This window comes from Oryx dammah, unplaced genomic scaffold (genome assembly GCF_014754425.2).
Source record: "Oryx dammah isolate SB20612 unplaced genomic scaffold, SCBI_Odam_1.1 HiC_scaffold_15, whole genome shotgun sequence".
NCBI classification, from domain to species: domain Eukaryota; kingdom Metazoa; phylum Chordata; class Mammalia; order Artiodactyla; family Bovidae; genus Oryx; species Oryx dammah.
This window is the reverse complement of record NW_024070199.1, coordinates 26,793,036-26,809,698: the sequence shown is the minus strand read 5'-3', so window position 1 is coordinate 26,809,698 and position 16,663 is coordinate 26,793,036. Positions and strand designations below refer to the sequence as shown.

The following is a 16,663-nucleotide window of genomic DNA, read 5'->3' as shown; positions in this document are numbered from 1 at the left end:
TCTTTGTAGGATTGTTTGGTAGTTTCTTTTAAACTTGCCTATGGCCAAAGAATTCTTAGATATTTATCTAAGGTAAATGAAAACATAGGTTCACAAAGAGTTCTGTACATGAATGCTTATATATCCTTTATTCACAGTAATTCTAACTGGAAACTACCAACTGTCCTTCAACAGGTGGGAAACAATTTGTGGATCTATACAAGCAATGGATTGTTACTAATGAACAAGAAATATATGATTGATACATACAACAATATGAAAGACCTAGAAAGTGTTGTGCTGGGCAAAATGTATCAGACACTGTAGGGTCCGTATTATGTACTCTGATCAGGGAAAACTATAGAAAATAAGACAGTGGCTGTGTGAATTTAGGGATAGAGGGGAGATTCCACACTTTGGACTTGTGACTTAGCCCCATTTCTTTTATTTGTAAAAGGTATTTATGATCTCACATTCTGTAATTATTGATTGATTTTGAGTATTAAGATGCACTCCTTTTTTTTTTAAAGAGACCCATTTTATTGTAGTATAATTGAAATAATGTGTACAGTATTATTAGTCTGAGACAAGCATATACCAGTGAGGGCTTCCCAGGTGAAGGACCTGCCTGCCAATGCAGGAGACATAAGACATGGTGTCTAACTGTTGCAAACTGTAATTGCAAGAAGGCATTTAGAAGAGTTGGTGTGGCTCAGAGTAGGTGCCCCAAACATGTTAGTGGCTAGCATTATTATTACTGTGACTAAGAAATTCATATAAAGGGATCAGGTAGAAGTTCTTGGGCAGGAATAAGTAGGGAGGAGTGGAAAAGAGGAGAGGAGGAAGTCTAGGTGAGAAAGACTCTGGACATCACTTCTTGGTCACTCTCAGATCCACCTGTCTCTGTCTTGTGTACTTCCAAGTGGAAAAAACTAGGAAGTGGGTTGAGAAATATTTTCTACGTAGAAGAAGATTAAGCAGTGAATGACTCTCAAACTCAGCTAAAGTTTAATTTATTGAAAGGTAGTTGATTTACAATATTATATTTGTTTCAGATGGACAACATTTTTATAGGTGACTCCGTTTAAAGTAACTATATAATACTGGCCATGCTTATTTATTTTATGCATAGTAGCTGTATGCTTAATCCCCTGACTCTCTTCTCCCCCACCACCCCATGTAATCAGTCTTTTTTCTCTATCTGTGAGTCTGTGAAACTTAAAAAAATTATATTAAATTACAATTTAGCTAGTAGAGTTTACCAAAGGACTCAGGTTAGAGAAAAGGCATCTGAAATAAGGATAATAAACATAATATCAGCTGGTTTTAAATAGAGATGAGAGAAGAGAGAGGGCAAGAAGGAGGAGGGAAGGAGGCAGGAGAAGTCACCCAGCTATGCAGGGAAGGGACTGTTTCCTTTCCCCGGTGGGCAAGGATTCAGAGGGCTTCCCTCTGGGATTCATAACAACTTATTCTTAAATTTGAGCAAGAACGATGACATGTGCCTGAAAATAATTTTCCCCTCAGAGTTTTCTGGATGGCCACATTTACCTCCTTATTCCTCAAGCTGTAGATCAGGGGGTTCAGTATGGGGACCACTGTGGTGTAAAACACGGAGGCCATGTTCTCCTGGGCCAGGGAACTGGTTGTGGAGGGTTTTAAGTACATGAAGGCAATATTTCCATAGAAAATCCCCATGGCTGCAAAGTGGGAGCTGCAGGTGCTGAAGGCTTTGGACCTTCCCTCTGTGGTGCTGATGTGGAGGATACTGGACAGGATGAAGGCATAGGAAGTTAGGACTGTTAGGTTTAGGATTTTATTTTATCACAATTGTGCCCCTCCTACCGTTTCTTTGCAGCTTCTCCTTTGTCTCTGGATGAGGGGTATTTTTTTTTGGAGAGTTCCAGTGTCTTCCTGCCGATGGTTGTCGAATGACTTATTTTATCCCATCAGTTCAGTTCAGATGCTCAGTCATGTCCGACTCTTTGTGACCCCATGAATTGCAGCCAAAGATGGAGAAGCTCTATACAGTCAGCAAAAACAAGACCGGGAGCTGACTGTGGCTCAGATCGTGAACTCCTTATTGCCAACTTCAGACTTAAATTGCAGAACTTAGGAGAAACCACTAGACCATTCTGGTATGACCTAAATCAAATCCCTTATGATTTTATCCCATTGTTTATCTAATATCATAAAATAGGAAAACATGAGCCTATACTTGATATTAGTCACTGCGATTATTCCTCCAGTTCTAGCAGACCAACAGAGGCTTTGGATTGCTGCCCATAAGAACATAGGACACAAGAAAAAACCCTTACCTTAGAGATGAAAGTAAACATGATTACAAATAGCTTGTATTAGAAACAAGAGTTCATGAAAGAGACGTTTTTCTCACACAGTTGCTTTAAATTGTAATCAAATACCTGTGCTGACAAAAAATGGAACACACTCTACTGGAAATTTTAGGATATGCTTCGGTTTCAACAGTCAGGAAATAAATCATAGGAAATGAGAAGATCACACAGGCTTATGTAATGAAATATGGTCACTGAGATGGGGAGACTTGGAGACCTGTTTAACTATGTGGGTATATGGATAAAGGTTCTCCTGGGATGGAGTCACTTCAGACTGGAGTCCTTAGAAAAGGAGCAATTAGGACCCTGGTTTTTGTGTTTTTGTGTTCCAAGTGTGTTAGTTTTCATTTTAGTGGGAAAGTCAACTTGCTGCTTGAGAACCTATAATCTAATGCATCCTTTCAAATATTTTACACCCAACAAATCCATCATCATCATCATTAACATAATTAACATCATCATCATTAACATCAACATCACCACTTCCAGCAGCATCGCCACAAACACCCACAACCAACTTGGTCATTACCATCGACATCATCATCAGTCACCACCATTATTACAGTTTTTACTCATCATTACTTATTCACTATTAGGCACATCAGCTAGACTTTAAGTGTTTAAAGTGTCTTTAAAACAAATGCAAATATTTTAATAAAAACTGTATAATTTCAGTAAAGAAATGCCAGTTTATAAGGAATGATGAAATTTTCACTTTGCTCCTGCACCTTTAGATGAGTAATGTTAGAACTGCAGGAGGTTAAGTGGCATAAGACAGTAAGCTTTTAAGAACTCTGCATGAGCGTTTTGTCATTCATAAGGGAAATATGTTTAAAAGAAAATGTACTTTTCAAGAATACATTCATCTATCATCTATGAAAATGTTGCTATTTCAGATTATAAATTAAGCTTTTGAGATAATTGTACAATATACTCACATGGAGGTACAAGAAATAATATATAGATAGATGCTATGTATCCTTTAAATAGCTAGCCCAATGTTAACATTTTGCACAATTATAGTACAATATTGTACAATATTACATGTTGAATATTGCATGTTGCAACAGATAGTCCACTGAACTCTGATTTCCCCCAGTTCATTTGTAAATGTACTTCAAAGTAATTTTATCACATGCATGGATTGAGTATCAATCACCACAGTTCATATAAGAACACTTGAATCACCTTCATTCTCATTTTCTAAATAATTGTTTGCTGTCTTACACTCCAAGGATGATCAGTTATTTTTCTTTATATATGTATTTATATATATGGAGATTATATCTTTATAATCTCATTAATTTGGTCATATTTTATGCATTTCAGTCCATTGCATTTATTCTCATTTTATTGCTCACAATTTTCTCTCTTTGGCCTGAGGAATTCTCTTCAGCTAGCTTCTCGAGTCTTTTTGGACACAATACTATTAGTCTCTAGTCTCTTATAATATTAACTTTTATCTGATATGACAAGATGTTCTGAGCTCCTCTTGTCAATTCCATTCTTCAGACCAGAAATCAACCATGTCTTTAAGAGAGTCGTTTTCTTCTAGTGATGAAATGGTGTCTCAAGGTCAAAGTGGATTCCTACAGGGGCTCATTTCTTCTGGGCTAGTCACTTTTTCTAGTTCTTTAAGAAAGAACTGGATGCTTGGGGCTGGTGCACTGGGACGACCCAGAGGGATGGTACAGGGAGGGAGAAGGGAGTGGGGTTCAGGATGGGGAACATGTGTATACCTGTGGTGAATTCATGTTGATGTATGGCAAAACAAATACAATATTGTAAAGTAATTAACCTCCAATTAAAATAAATAAATTTATATTAAAAAAAGAAAGAACTAAAAAACATCTATATTCCATGGTTCTCAACTTTATGAGGATATGTCTTGATATTCATTCTTCAATTTTTTTTGGTAGGTATGATTTTTTTTCAATATGTCATTTCAAATATCTGATTCACAATAAGCAATTTCCTTGCATTATTGTTTTCATTGTTTTCTCCCGTGCTTTGGTTTTCTCCTTTGTGGCTCCTACTCACAATAGATTAGATGTTCACTGCTGTTGGAAAATTACTAAACCATCTCTTAGTAAAATCTTTTGGCAGTTTCTTATGAACTTGCATATGGTCAAAAGTTCCACTGCTAGATATGCATCCAAGCTAAATGAAAAAATATGATCATAAAGAATTTTTTACATGAATGCTTGTCTCTTCTTTATTCATCATAGCCCAAAGTGGAAATAACCAACTTTCCAGCAAGAGGTGAGGAAACAAATGTGTGGATATATTCAGGCAATGGATGACTAGTAACCAACAAAAAGTGTAGTTTTGATACACACAAAACTATTTATATAAAAAACGGCTCTTCTCCAGAGATCCTGTGCACTAATCCCTCATCAGCCCAGGTCAGGTGTACCTGCCTGTCCCAGGGGCACAGGACAGGGAAGATCAGGACACAGGGGAGCTCGGCTTAATATTGGCAGGAACATGTCTCTCTGCTCCTCTTCCCCACAAAGAGTGGTAGAGCAACGAGTCTCATCCTTGCTCTGAACTTTAGGATCTCATAGAAGTAGGACATGCTGGTGGACACTTCCAGGGCACGTCCACTCTTTGTCTTCTAGAAGGTACTCAGCCTGTGGGAGAGCAGGCTCTCTAAAGAGCTCCCAAACTGGGTTGCTCTTGACTTAAAACATGCTTTGTAATTGTGTCTGTTTCCTTGTGACCCCACAGACTGTTGTCTGCTAGGCTCCCCCATCCCCGGGGTTCTTCAGACAAGAATACTGGAGTCAGTGGCCATTTCCTCATCCAGGGGATCTTCCCAACCCAGGGATCAAACCCAAGTCTCCTGTATTGGCAGATGGATTCTTTACCACTGAGCTGTCTGGGAATCCATTTCCCCTTAATACACCAACCAAAAGAGACTGGAAGGAAAAAAAAAGTTTAAATACATAAGTATTTTGTAGAGGAAAGAGGGAAAGGCCATTTCCACTTCACCAGGAAGATGATTCAGGGGCCCGTGACTCCTCACAGGGAGTGAGAACGGTGCTCCCCAGTGTGGAGTGCCCTTCTCTGCAGGAAAAGTAGGTAGAGTGTGTAGTTGGGAATGGCTCTTTCCATATGCATTCTATCCTCGTTCTACTCAGGTAAAAAGCTGAAAATTACATATCCCAGTGTTCCCTCTAGCTAGAGCCATGGGTATGAATTAGTTCCCACTAATTTTTAAATGTATTTTTTGGTGAGATTTGAAAGGTAGGAATTTGGTGGTTCTCACTCTTTAGTGTATATTGGAATCACCAGGATATCTATTACAACACAGATTACTGGGCTCCACTCAGTAGTTACTGAAGATGTGAAGTAGAGATCCCAAATTTGCATCTCTAACAATGTTCCAGGTGATGTTTGATCCCGGGGTTCAGCTGTTTACTGATTTTTGAGTGGCTTTTATGAGAGGCTTTATTTGTGGTGGCAGTGGTCACAGTAGCAGCTGGGAGTCACATCAACTCTGAAGTCACTTTGGGGGCATCCTCAACTTTTCTTTAGTCTAAATCAACTCTAATAAAATCATTCACTGTATTTATTCCCCTTTGCTGCAGAAAAGTAGAGTTATATGTGTTTCTCATTATAAATCACTGATTGATAAAACAGAATACCAAAAAATAGGTATACATGAGAAGATGTTATACATCCATTGTGCTGTGTCAGGCTGCTGAGTCTGAAACATGTATCCTTGATATTGTTACAAAGAAAGGGGCATGGGGAAATTTTGTCCTATTGCCCCTGGATTTACTGAGCAACATTGGCAGTAGGACTCTGTGTTAATTAGGCAGAAAGCGATTTGGCAACAATTTATGATCTGGATGAGCAATCATCCTGGTTTTTCTAGGTCTGAGTGGTTTCCCCAGGTGGGGCTTCCAGTGTGAAACATGGTGAAGTGCCAGGAAACCTGGTGAGCTGGTCACTCTGTTTCCTTATTTGTTCTGAAGAAGTTGCCTGTAAACGTGGGGAGACTAGGGCAGATGATAAATGGTGGGGATCTGAGGAACTGATTTTAGGAGGCATTTGAAATTGGAAGAGCACAATTTGGGCAGCTGTGATTGACTGTTCAAAGGAGGTGCCAGGTTAAAACAAAGGGGACATTTGAGAGACAAGAGTGTGGGCTCCAAAGTCACTGAGACTTGGGCTTGATTCCCAGTGTCTTTGTTCACCAGATGTGTGACCTTCAGCAAGTTACGAAACTGCATTTCCATAGTGAAATGGGGAAAACAGTAGTACCTAACTGTTGTGAGGTGTAATTGAAATAATGCATATAAAGTGTTAGAAGAGTTTCAGGGCTCAGATAAAGGTTGAAAAAGATGTTAGTGGCTGACATCATTATTATTGTTACTCAGTTACATGAAGGGATCAAGTAGGAGTCCTTATATAGAGATCATTAGAGAGACGTGAAGGAGAGAAGAGGAAGATGGTTAGATGAGGAAGGTTCTGGACATCACTTGCTGGAGACTTTCATGTGTTCCCCCAAGTGCAGAAAGTAGATTGTAAACTAAGTAATGTTTTCTACATAGAAATTAATAAAATGTGAATTTCAAACTCACTGTTCAAAGTTTAATGTTTTATTGAAGTGTAATTGATATACAATATTATATTAGTTTTGGATATTGAACATACTTATTTGATATTTTTTGTAGTATACTCCACTTACAGTAAAAGAAGTGACTCATTGGAAAAGACCCTGATGCTGGGAAAGATTGAAGACAAGAGAAGAAGGGGATGACAGAGGATAAGATGGTTGGATGGCATCACCAAGTCAACAGACTTGAGTTTGACCAAGCTCCAGGAATTGGTGATGGACAGGGAAGCCTGGCATGCTGTAGTCCTTGGGGTTGCAGAGAGTTGGACATGACGAGCTACTGAACTAAACTTACAGTTATGGATACATAAGAGTTGTCTATTTGATCCCTGCATCAGGAAGATCCTCTGGAGGAGGAAATTGCAACCACTCTAGTGTTCTTTTTTTTATTTTTTTAATTGATGGATAATTGCTTTACACAATTTTGTTGTTTTCTGTCAAACCTCAACATTAATCATCCATAGTTATACATATAACCCCTCCGTTTTGAACCTTCTTCCCATCTCCCTCCCCAGCCCACCCCTTTAGGTTTCTACAGAGCCCCTGTTTGAGTATCCTGAGACATACAGCAAATTCCCATTGGCTATCTATTTACATATGGTAATGTAACTTTCCATGTTACTCTTTCCATGCATCTCACCCTCTCCTCCCCTCTCCACATGTCCATGAGTCTATTCTCCATGTCTTTTTCTCCCTGCTTCCCTAGTTCTTCAGTACCATTCTTCTAGATTCCATTTATATGTGTTAGAATACAATATTTATCTTTCTCTTCCTGACCCACTTTACTCTGTATAATAGGTTCTAGGTCATCCATCTCATCAAAACTGACTCAAATGCATTCTTTTTTATGGCTTAGTATTATTCCACTGTTTATATGTACAACAACTTCTTCATCCTTTCATCTGTCAATGGACATCTAGGTTGCTTTCATGTTCTAGCTATTATAAATTGTGCTGCAATGAACAATGGGATACATGTATCTGCTTCAAGTTTGGTTTCCTCAGAGTAACTGCCTAGGAGTGGGATTGCTGGGTCATGTAGTGGTTTTATTCCTAGTTTTTTAAGGAATCGCATTACCAGCTTCCATAGTGGCTGTATCAATTTACATTCCCTCCAACAGTTCAAGAGCATTGCCTTGTCTCCCCGCCCTCTCTGGCATTTATTGTTCATAGACTTTTTGATGATGGCCATTCTGACTGGTGTGAGGTGATCGCATTCGGTTTTAATTTGCATTTCTCTAAATTGCCAACATCTGCTGGATCATCAAAAAAGCAAGACAGTTCCAGAAAAAACATCTATTTCTGCTTTATTGACTATGCCAAAGCCTTTGACTGTGTGGATCACAATAAACTGTGAAAATTCTGAAAGAGATGGGAATACCAGACCACCTGACCTGCCTCTTGAGAAATCCGTATGCAGGCCAGGAAGCAACAGTTAGAACTGGACATGGAACAACAGACTGGTTCCAAATAGGAAAGGGAGTATGTCAAGGCTGTATACTGTCATCCTGCTTATTTAACTTATATGCAGAGTACATCATGAGAAATGCTGGGCTGGAAGAAGCACAAGCTGGAATCAAGATGCCAGGGAGAAATATCAATCATCTCAGATATGCAGATGACACCATCCTTGAGGCAGAAAGTGAAGAAGAACTAAAGAGCTTCTTGACAAAAGTGAAAGAGGAGAGTGAAAAAGTTGGCTTAAAGCTCAACATTCAGAAAACAAAGATCATGGCATCTGGTCCCATCACTTCATGACAAATAGATGGGGAAACAGTGGAAACAGTGTCAGACTTTATTTTTCTGGGCTCCAAAATCATTGCAGATGATGATTGCAGCCATGAAATTAAAAGATGCTTACTCCATGAAATTAAAGAAGGAAACTTATGACCAACTTGGACAGCATATTAGCAAGCAGAGACATTACTTTGTCAACAAAGGTCCATCTAGTTAAGACTGTTATTTTTCCAGTGGTCATGTATGGATGTGAGAGTTGGACTATAAAGAAAGCTGAGTGCCGAAGAATTGATGCTTTTGAACTGTGGTGTTGGAGAAGACTCTTGAGAGTCCCTTGGACTGCAAGGAGATCAATCCAGTCCATCCTAAAAGAGATCAGTCCTGGGTGTTCATTGGAAGGACTGATGCTGAAGCTGAAACTCCAATATTTTGATGCAAAGAGCTGACTCACTGGAAAAGACCCAGATGCTGGGAAAGATTGAGGGCAGGAAGAGAAGGGGGTGAGAGAGGGTGAGATGGTTGGATGGCATCACTGACTCAATGGGCATGGGTTTGTGTGGACTCTGGGAGTTGGTGATGGATAGGGAGGCCTGGCGTGCTGCAGTTCATGGGGTCACAAAGAGTCGGACACGACTGAGCGACTGAACCAAACTGAATAATGAGCGATGCTGAGCATCTTTTCATGTGTTTGATAGCCATCTGTACATCTTCTTTGGAGAAATGTCTGTTTAGGTCTTTCCCCCACATTTTGATTGGGTTTTTTGTCTTTCTGTTATTGAGTTGTATGAGCTGCTTGCATATTTTGGAAATTAATCCTTTGTCAGTTGTTTCATTTGCTATTATTTTCTCCCATTCTGAGGACTGTTGCCAGGGTCCTGCCCCCACAGGATCCAGGAGAACCTGAAGGAGAAACGGCATTGGCAAATGATTTAGAGAGAGATAAGGAAATAATGTTATAGATAAGAAAATAAAAGAGAGAAAGAGGCTGATATTAACACAGAGAGCCTTTATGCTCCAAGGGATCAGCCTGAAAAAGAGAGTAAGAGAGAGAAAGAAAGAAAGAGAGAAAGGAAGAAAAACACGGGGAGACCAAGCTTCTTTGGTGAGCGAGACCCCTCACTTTATTTTCAGAGAGGGCTTTTATACCCTGAGTTGTACATACAGCAAGGTGAAAAATGCAGAGTCAACTCAACATTCCATCAGTATTAACTTTTATTGATATCAGGTTCCTTCCTGCGAGAGTCTTATTTTTTGTACATTATCTTCTGGCCCAGAGGCCTGTTGATATTTTATGACCTCTTTTTGATAAAGGTTGGTCAGACAGAACAATAATTTTCCCTTAAAGTGTTTTTTCTTAAATTCTTAGCCTGCGTCACCCTTAAAGTACAGAGTTACATATTTATGGAGCAAAGATTCAGTGGGTTACAGCAAAGAAAGAACTTATTAACTCAAAATCTAATATTGTTAATGCTAAAGCTGCTGCTTGTTTTTTTCTACATCCTGACTATATGCACTCCCAGGAACACAATGGATAAGGGATGTGAGAACTTGGCAGCAAACATTGGCTCAACAATGTTGCAAGAGTCTGGATAAACCTGCCAAGTATGCTAGAATGCTAACAGGGGGTTTGAAACACTCCTTTCATGCCCAGGAGATTTATCAACTAGAGCCCTAAGTTGATTTTTTCCAGAGAAAGGTGGTCGGGGATAGCCCCCTGTTAATGTCAGAAGAGTTGGTGAAAGGCATAAAATAGTAAGACAGACAGATTCTGGTTTTGGGGTAGATGCTCGAGCAGGTCCGGGGGTCCGTCGAGTCCTGAGGCCTTGCTTATCAGGACTCTTCCACATGACCTTGTCATGGGTGGGATGGCCCAGGGAGTCCCTCGAGTCCTGCATGACCTAGTCATGGGTGGGATCTCCCGTGCTGGCTCCTGGCAGATTGTCTTTTCAGCTTTCTTAGTTTCCTTTGCTGTGCAAAAGCTTTGAAGTTTAAAAGGTTCCCCTTGTTTCCTTTTGTTTTCAATTTTGTTACTCTGGGAGATGGGTCATAGAGGATCTTGCTTTGATTTATGTCATCAAGTTTCTGCCCATTTTCCTCCAAGAGTTTTATACTTTCTGGTCTTACACTTAGGTCTTTAATCCATTTTGAGTTTATTTTGTGTATGATGTTAGGAAGTGTTCTAATTTCATTCTTTTACATGTAGCTGTCCAGTTTTCCCAGCACCACTTATTAAAGAGACTGTATCTGCCCCATGGTATATTCTTGCCTCCTTTGTCAAAAATAAGGTACCCATAGGTGTGTGCATGGGTTTATTTCTGGGCTTTCTATCTTGTTCCATTGATCTATATTTCTGTTTTTGTGCCAGTACCATACTGGCACAAAAATGGCTACTGATGACTGTAGCTTTGTAGTATAATCTGAAGTCAGGAAGGCTGATTCCTCTAGCTCCATTCTTCTTTCTCAAGACTGGTTTGGCTATTCAGGGCCTTTTGTATTTCCATATGGATTGTGAAATTTTTTGTGCTAGTTCTGTGAAAAATGCCATTTGTAATTTGATAGGGATCACATTGAATCTCTAGATTGTGTTTGGTCATATAGTCATTTTCACAATATTGATTCCTCCTACCCAGGAACATGGAATAGCTCTCCATCTGTTTATGTCATCTTTGATTTTTTTATTAGTGTCTTATAATTTTCTCTGTACATTTCTTCTGTCTCCTTGGGTAAGTTTATTTCTAGATACTTAATTATTTTTGTTGCAATGGTGAATGGGATTGATTCCCTAATTTCTTTTTCTGATTTTTCATTGTTAGTATATAGAAATGCAAGTGATTTCTGTGCATTGATTTTGTATCCTGCAGCTTTGCTAAATTCACTGGTTAGCTCTAGTAATTTTCTGATACTATCTTTAGGGTTTTCTATGTACATTATCATGTCAACTGCAAACAGTGAGAGTTTTACTTTTTCTTTTCTGATCTGGATTCCTTTCTTTTTCTTCTCTGATTGCTGTAGCTAAGACTTCCAGAACTATGTTGAATAATAGTGGCAGAAATGGACATCTTTGTCTTGTTCCTGATCTTAGAGGGAATGCTTTAAGTTTTTCACCATTGAGACTAATGTTTTCTGTAGGCTTATCATATATGGCCTGTCCTATGTTGAGGTAGGTTCCTTCTATGCCCATTTTTGAAGAGTTTTAATCATAAATGGGTGCTGAATTTTGTCAAAGGCTTTTTCTGCATCTATTGAGATCATCATATTGTTTTTATCTTTCAGTTTGTTAATATGATGTATCACATTGATTGATTTGTGTATCTCGAAGAATGCTTGCAAACCAAGCAAACTCGATCGTGGTGTATGAGCTTTTTGATGTGTTACTGAATTGTTTGCTAACATTTTGTCGAGGATTTTTGTATCTATGTTCATCAGTGATATCGGCTGTAGTTTTCTTTTTGTGTGTGTGTTGTCTTTGTCTGGTTTTGGTATCAGGGTGATGGTGGCCTCGTAGAATGAGTTTGGAAGTGTTCATTCCTCTGCAATTTTTTGAAAGAGTTTTAGAAGGATAGGCATTAGCTGTTTTCTAAATGTTTGATAGAATTCTCCTGTGAAGCCATCTGGTCCTGGACTTTTGTTTTTAGGGAGAGTTTTGATCACAGCTTCAATTTCAGTGCTTGTAATTGGGTTTTTCATAATTTTTATTTCTTCCTGGTTTAGTCTTGGAAGATTGAGCTTTTCTAAGAATCTGTCCATTTCTTCCAGGTTATCCATTTTATTGTCATATAGTTGTTCATAATAGTCTCTTCCTGTCCTTTCTTTCCTCTCCTCACTACTAAACACTAGTTTCTCTATATGTGAGTCTGTGAATGTTTAAAATTAATGCTAAATTCCAATTAAGAAGATGGAGTTTACCTATGGGAGTCAGGATGTAGAAAATGCTTTCCAAATGAGAGAAAAGATGAAGAAATCAGAGGAAAGGGTGGTCAGAAAGAAGGCAGGAAGGGGCAAGGAGCAGTCTCCCAACCATGCAGAGAAGGAGCATTCATAGGGTTCCCCTCTGGGATTCATAAAAACTTACTTTTAAAACTAAGAAAGAATAGTAACATTTTCCTTAAAACATTTTTCCTCTTGGAGATTTCTGCATGGCAGCCTTTACATCCTTATTTCTCAAACTGTAGATCAACAGGTTCAGCATGGGGATCATGCAATGTAAAACACATAGTTCATGTTCTCCTGAGCCAGGGAACTGGCTGTTGCAGGTTTCAAGTACATGAAGGTGGTCGTTCCATAGAACAGCCCCATGGCAGCAAAGTGGGAGCTGCCAGTGCTGAAGGCTTTAGGCCTTTCCTCTGTGATGCTGATGTGGAGGATACTGGACAGGATGAAAGTATAGGCAACAAGGATTGTTAAGGTGGTGACTATGATGTCAAATCCAGCCAAAAAGAGTGCTATCATACCAATAGGATAGGTGCTAGAGCAGGAGAGCTTCATGGGGCAAGTATGTCACAGTAACAATGACTGATGAGTATCTCACAATAGGACAGTTTCAACATGATGCTAGTCTCTATACGGTTGAGTCAATGAGTGACATGACATAGACCCCAGCCAATAGCAGGAAGCAGGCTCAATGAGACATGATGATGTAAAGAAAAGTGCTTCAGATGGCAACATAGGCCATCTCTGTGAGCATGTAACACTCAGCAACGACAAACACCAGGAAGAAGTAGAGCTGGGGTATGGACCCTACACAGGAGTTGATGTTAGTCTCTGACACAAAGTTCACCAGCATCTTAGGGGTAATGACAGAGGAGTAGCAGAGATCCACAAAGGACAGGTTGCTGAGGAAATAGTACATGGGGGGTGTGAAGCTGAGCATTCAGACAAATCAGTGTTATCATGCCCAGGTTCCCTACCATGGTGACCAAGTAGATCCCAAGGAAGAGGAAGAAGAGGGGGAGCTGGAGCTCTGGTCGATTTGTTAAACCTCCAAGAATGAACTCTGTCACTATAGAGTGATTTTCTGCAGCCATTCTCATCTGGTTGGGGAACCTGTGGGGACGAGAGGGAACTGCATGAAAGGCTGCTTCTTGCACTGCTTGGTGAAGCTAGTTTGACCTTCTGAGGCCAGCTGAATGATTCTGGGATCCTTCTTGATGAACGATTCCTCATCCTGTTGTTTATTTTTGGAGGAATATCAGACCCTGTGTATATTGAGGATCATGGAGGAAAAGGCAGGTAAGATATAAAACGTTTATCTCTTTCTTGTTTTTCAAATATCTTATAGCAATAGATGTTAATGTCTAGTCCATGGATCAGCATAATTGGCATCACCTGAAGATATTAGAGAAGCAATTTGTCAGGTCTCACCCCAGAGCTACCAAATCATAAACTTTGGGATGGGGCCCAGTGATCTGTGTATCATTACATCTCCAGGTGAGGCTTATGCAGGAGCAAGTCTGAGAGTCTCAATCCTGTAAGTAATAAGCAGTAGAATTAATATCGGAGATATGTTTTCTTTCAGAAATGAAATTCTATCACTTCTGCAAGTCCTAAATATTGACTTAATGTGAAGATATGGTAATCTGTCTCAAACTGATGCAGTGTCAGGGGGATATGGTAGTTACAACAATATCATTGAGTTACAAGTCAATTACTATATTGAAAGTTGAGAAAAATGAATGATATCAGTCCCTAAGGTGGTTGTAAATGTAATATGGGACAATGCATAATTATTAGTTTTCAAGAAGTCAGTTCCTGTAAAAATGTGAAATGGCACTACATTTAGTCACTCAGTTGTGTCTCTTTGGGACTCCATGGACTGTAGGCTCCCAGGATTCTCTGTCCATGAATTCTCCAGGTTAAAATACTGGAATGGGTGGCCATTCCCTTCTCTAGGGGATTTTTTTCTGACCCAGGGATGAAATCCGGGTCTCCTGCATTGCAGGCAGATTTTTTACCCTTTGAGCCACCAGAGAAACCCCTAGGTGTCTGGAATTTGTTCTTTTGTTCTTATTTTTTTTATTGGACTTCAGGCCCTAAGACAATAGTTCTCAATATTTCTTGTATATTATAATCTCCTGGTGCATTTAAAAATTATTGGTGGCTATGTTCCTCCCATAGAGGTTCTGATTAATTCATCTGCGGTGAAGTCTGTGCCGTAGCACCTTGAATAGTCCAGAGTAAATGCTCAATAGCTGCTTTAACTATTATTATTGTTAGGTCTATTTTCAGATCATAATATGAAACAATGGCCCAATTATCTCCCTAATGACAAAGTACCTAAATTACAGATATGTCATAAGAAGCATGAATCATCATTGTTAAATATGATACCTATAGATATCACTTTTCTGATATGTATTTCTTAAGCAAAACCCTTAAATTTGTCTGCTTTCACTGTGTATTTATACAGTTACTAACTTTCATAAAAAGTTTTTCAAAGGTCATTCTCATTAACAACTCTCATAACTTTTGGTATGTGGAGAAAGGAGTCTAAGAGTAGAATTTTCATTACCATGTTCCTATGGAGAAAACTGTAGTGCCAGACAGGAAGTGACTTTCCCGAAGCTTCGTAAGTATCAGGACTTGGAACTGAAACAGCTCTTCCCTTGGCCTAAGTGTGTAGCCTTACAAATCAGCGCACTTACAGCTCTAAGCAATGCTGTGATTGACTGTGCTTTATCCTTGATATCTTAGATTGTGCATACCATATCACAAAGAGGAATGTTGCATTATTTTCCTATTCTCTAGGAAACAGAAGCTCTAAAAGTTAAATAAGTTACCCGAAGTCATAATACTAGCAAGACTCTGACCTGAGTCTAAAACCCAGAATATATGACCACCTGTCTATTTTGTTTTCAGTAAATTATTTTGCTTTGCTCTAGGTTGTCTTGTGTGTAGCACTTTGTTGTTATTTGGTAAACTTAACATATTGAAGTTTGGACATAAATGATAGATTTTATTGCCAATTTCAGATTTATTTTAAAAAATTACCAAGCCAGTATATGTGCCTTGTAGAAAATCAGAAATACAAATAAGCAAAAATACAATACTATTTTCTCACTCCTTGGAGACTAACAGCAGCCATGACTATCATGTTAGATATTTTCAAAGGATGTGTGTACTTACATGTGTATAAGCATGTATATATTTAAAAAATATTTTATAACATGCTTTTTAATTAGCACTTCAAAATACAGTCTCATTTGAGTCCTATAACTGTTATAACTCCAGCATTAGCTATATATGTTTTTCCAGGTGGAGGAGTCTTTAAATCCTTAGGATGTGGTGTAATGACAAAAAATTACATTGCATTGTAAACTTCATATGTTAAATTATCAGTGGTTCAATTATTAACTTCATAATAACCATTATTAGAGGTAGTTAAGGTTTTTTGAATATTGTTTTCATTTATTACAAAGGAGAAAAAATTCCTCGTGGTAGCAACAATAGATTAAAAATATCTTATATATCCCCTTCTACTCAATTTCCACCTCTGGAAACAATAAAAAAAACATAGAAAATCCACCTAGAATATACTATTACTAGAAATCAAAGTGCCTCACAGGGTAACACAGAGTGAATGCCACTTACTTAGTGAAGTGCTGATGGGAAAATCCTAGACAGCACTGATTAATTATTTTCTCCCATAATCATCTAACAATATAAAACTGGATGATATATATGATTCCATACTTGATATCAGTCACTACAGTTATTACCTCCTGTTCTACCAGACCATCAGAGGCTCTGAATTGCCGTCCATAAAGAACACAGCACATGAAGAAAAACCACTTAGAAGTGAAGGTAAACGTATGGCTGAAAATAGCCTGTATTTAGAAGCAGGAATTCATGAAAGAAATATATTTCTCATACAATTGCTTTAAGTCATAATTAGGTACCTGTGCTGAATTAAAACAGATCAGAGGCCCCTGGAATTTATAGAGGATGCCTTGGTTTCAATAGTCAGTAAA

The 16,663-nt window shown here is 38.7% G+C and overlaps 1 pseudogene; it reads right to left on the bottom strand.

Annotated features, from left to right (window-relative positions):
* Positions 1–1,416: 1,416 nt before the first annotated feature.
* On the bottom strand, positions 1,417–13,720 carry LOC120874888 (annotated as a pseudogene).
* Positions 13,721–16,663: the final 2,943 nt, after the last annotated feature.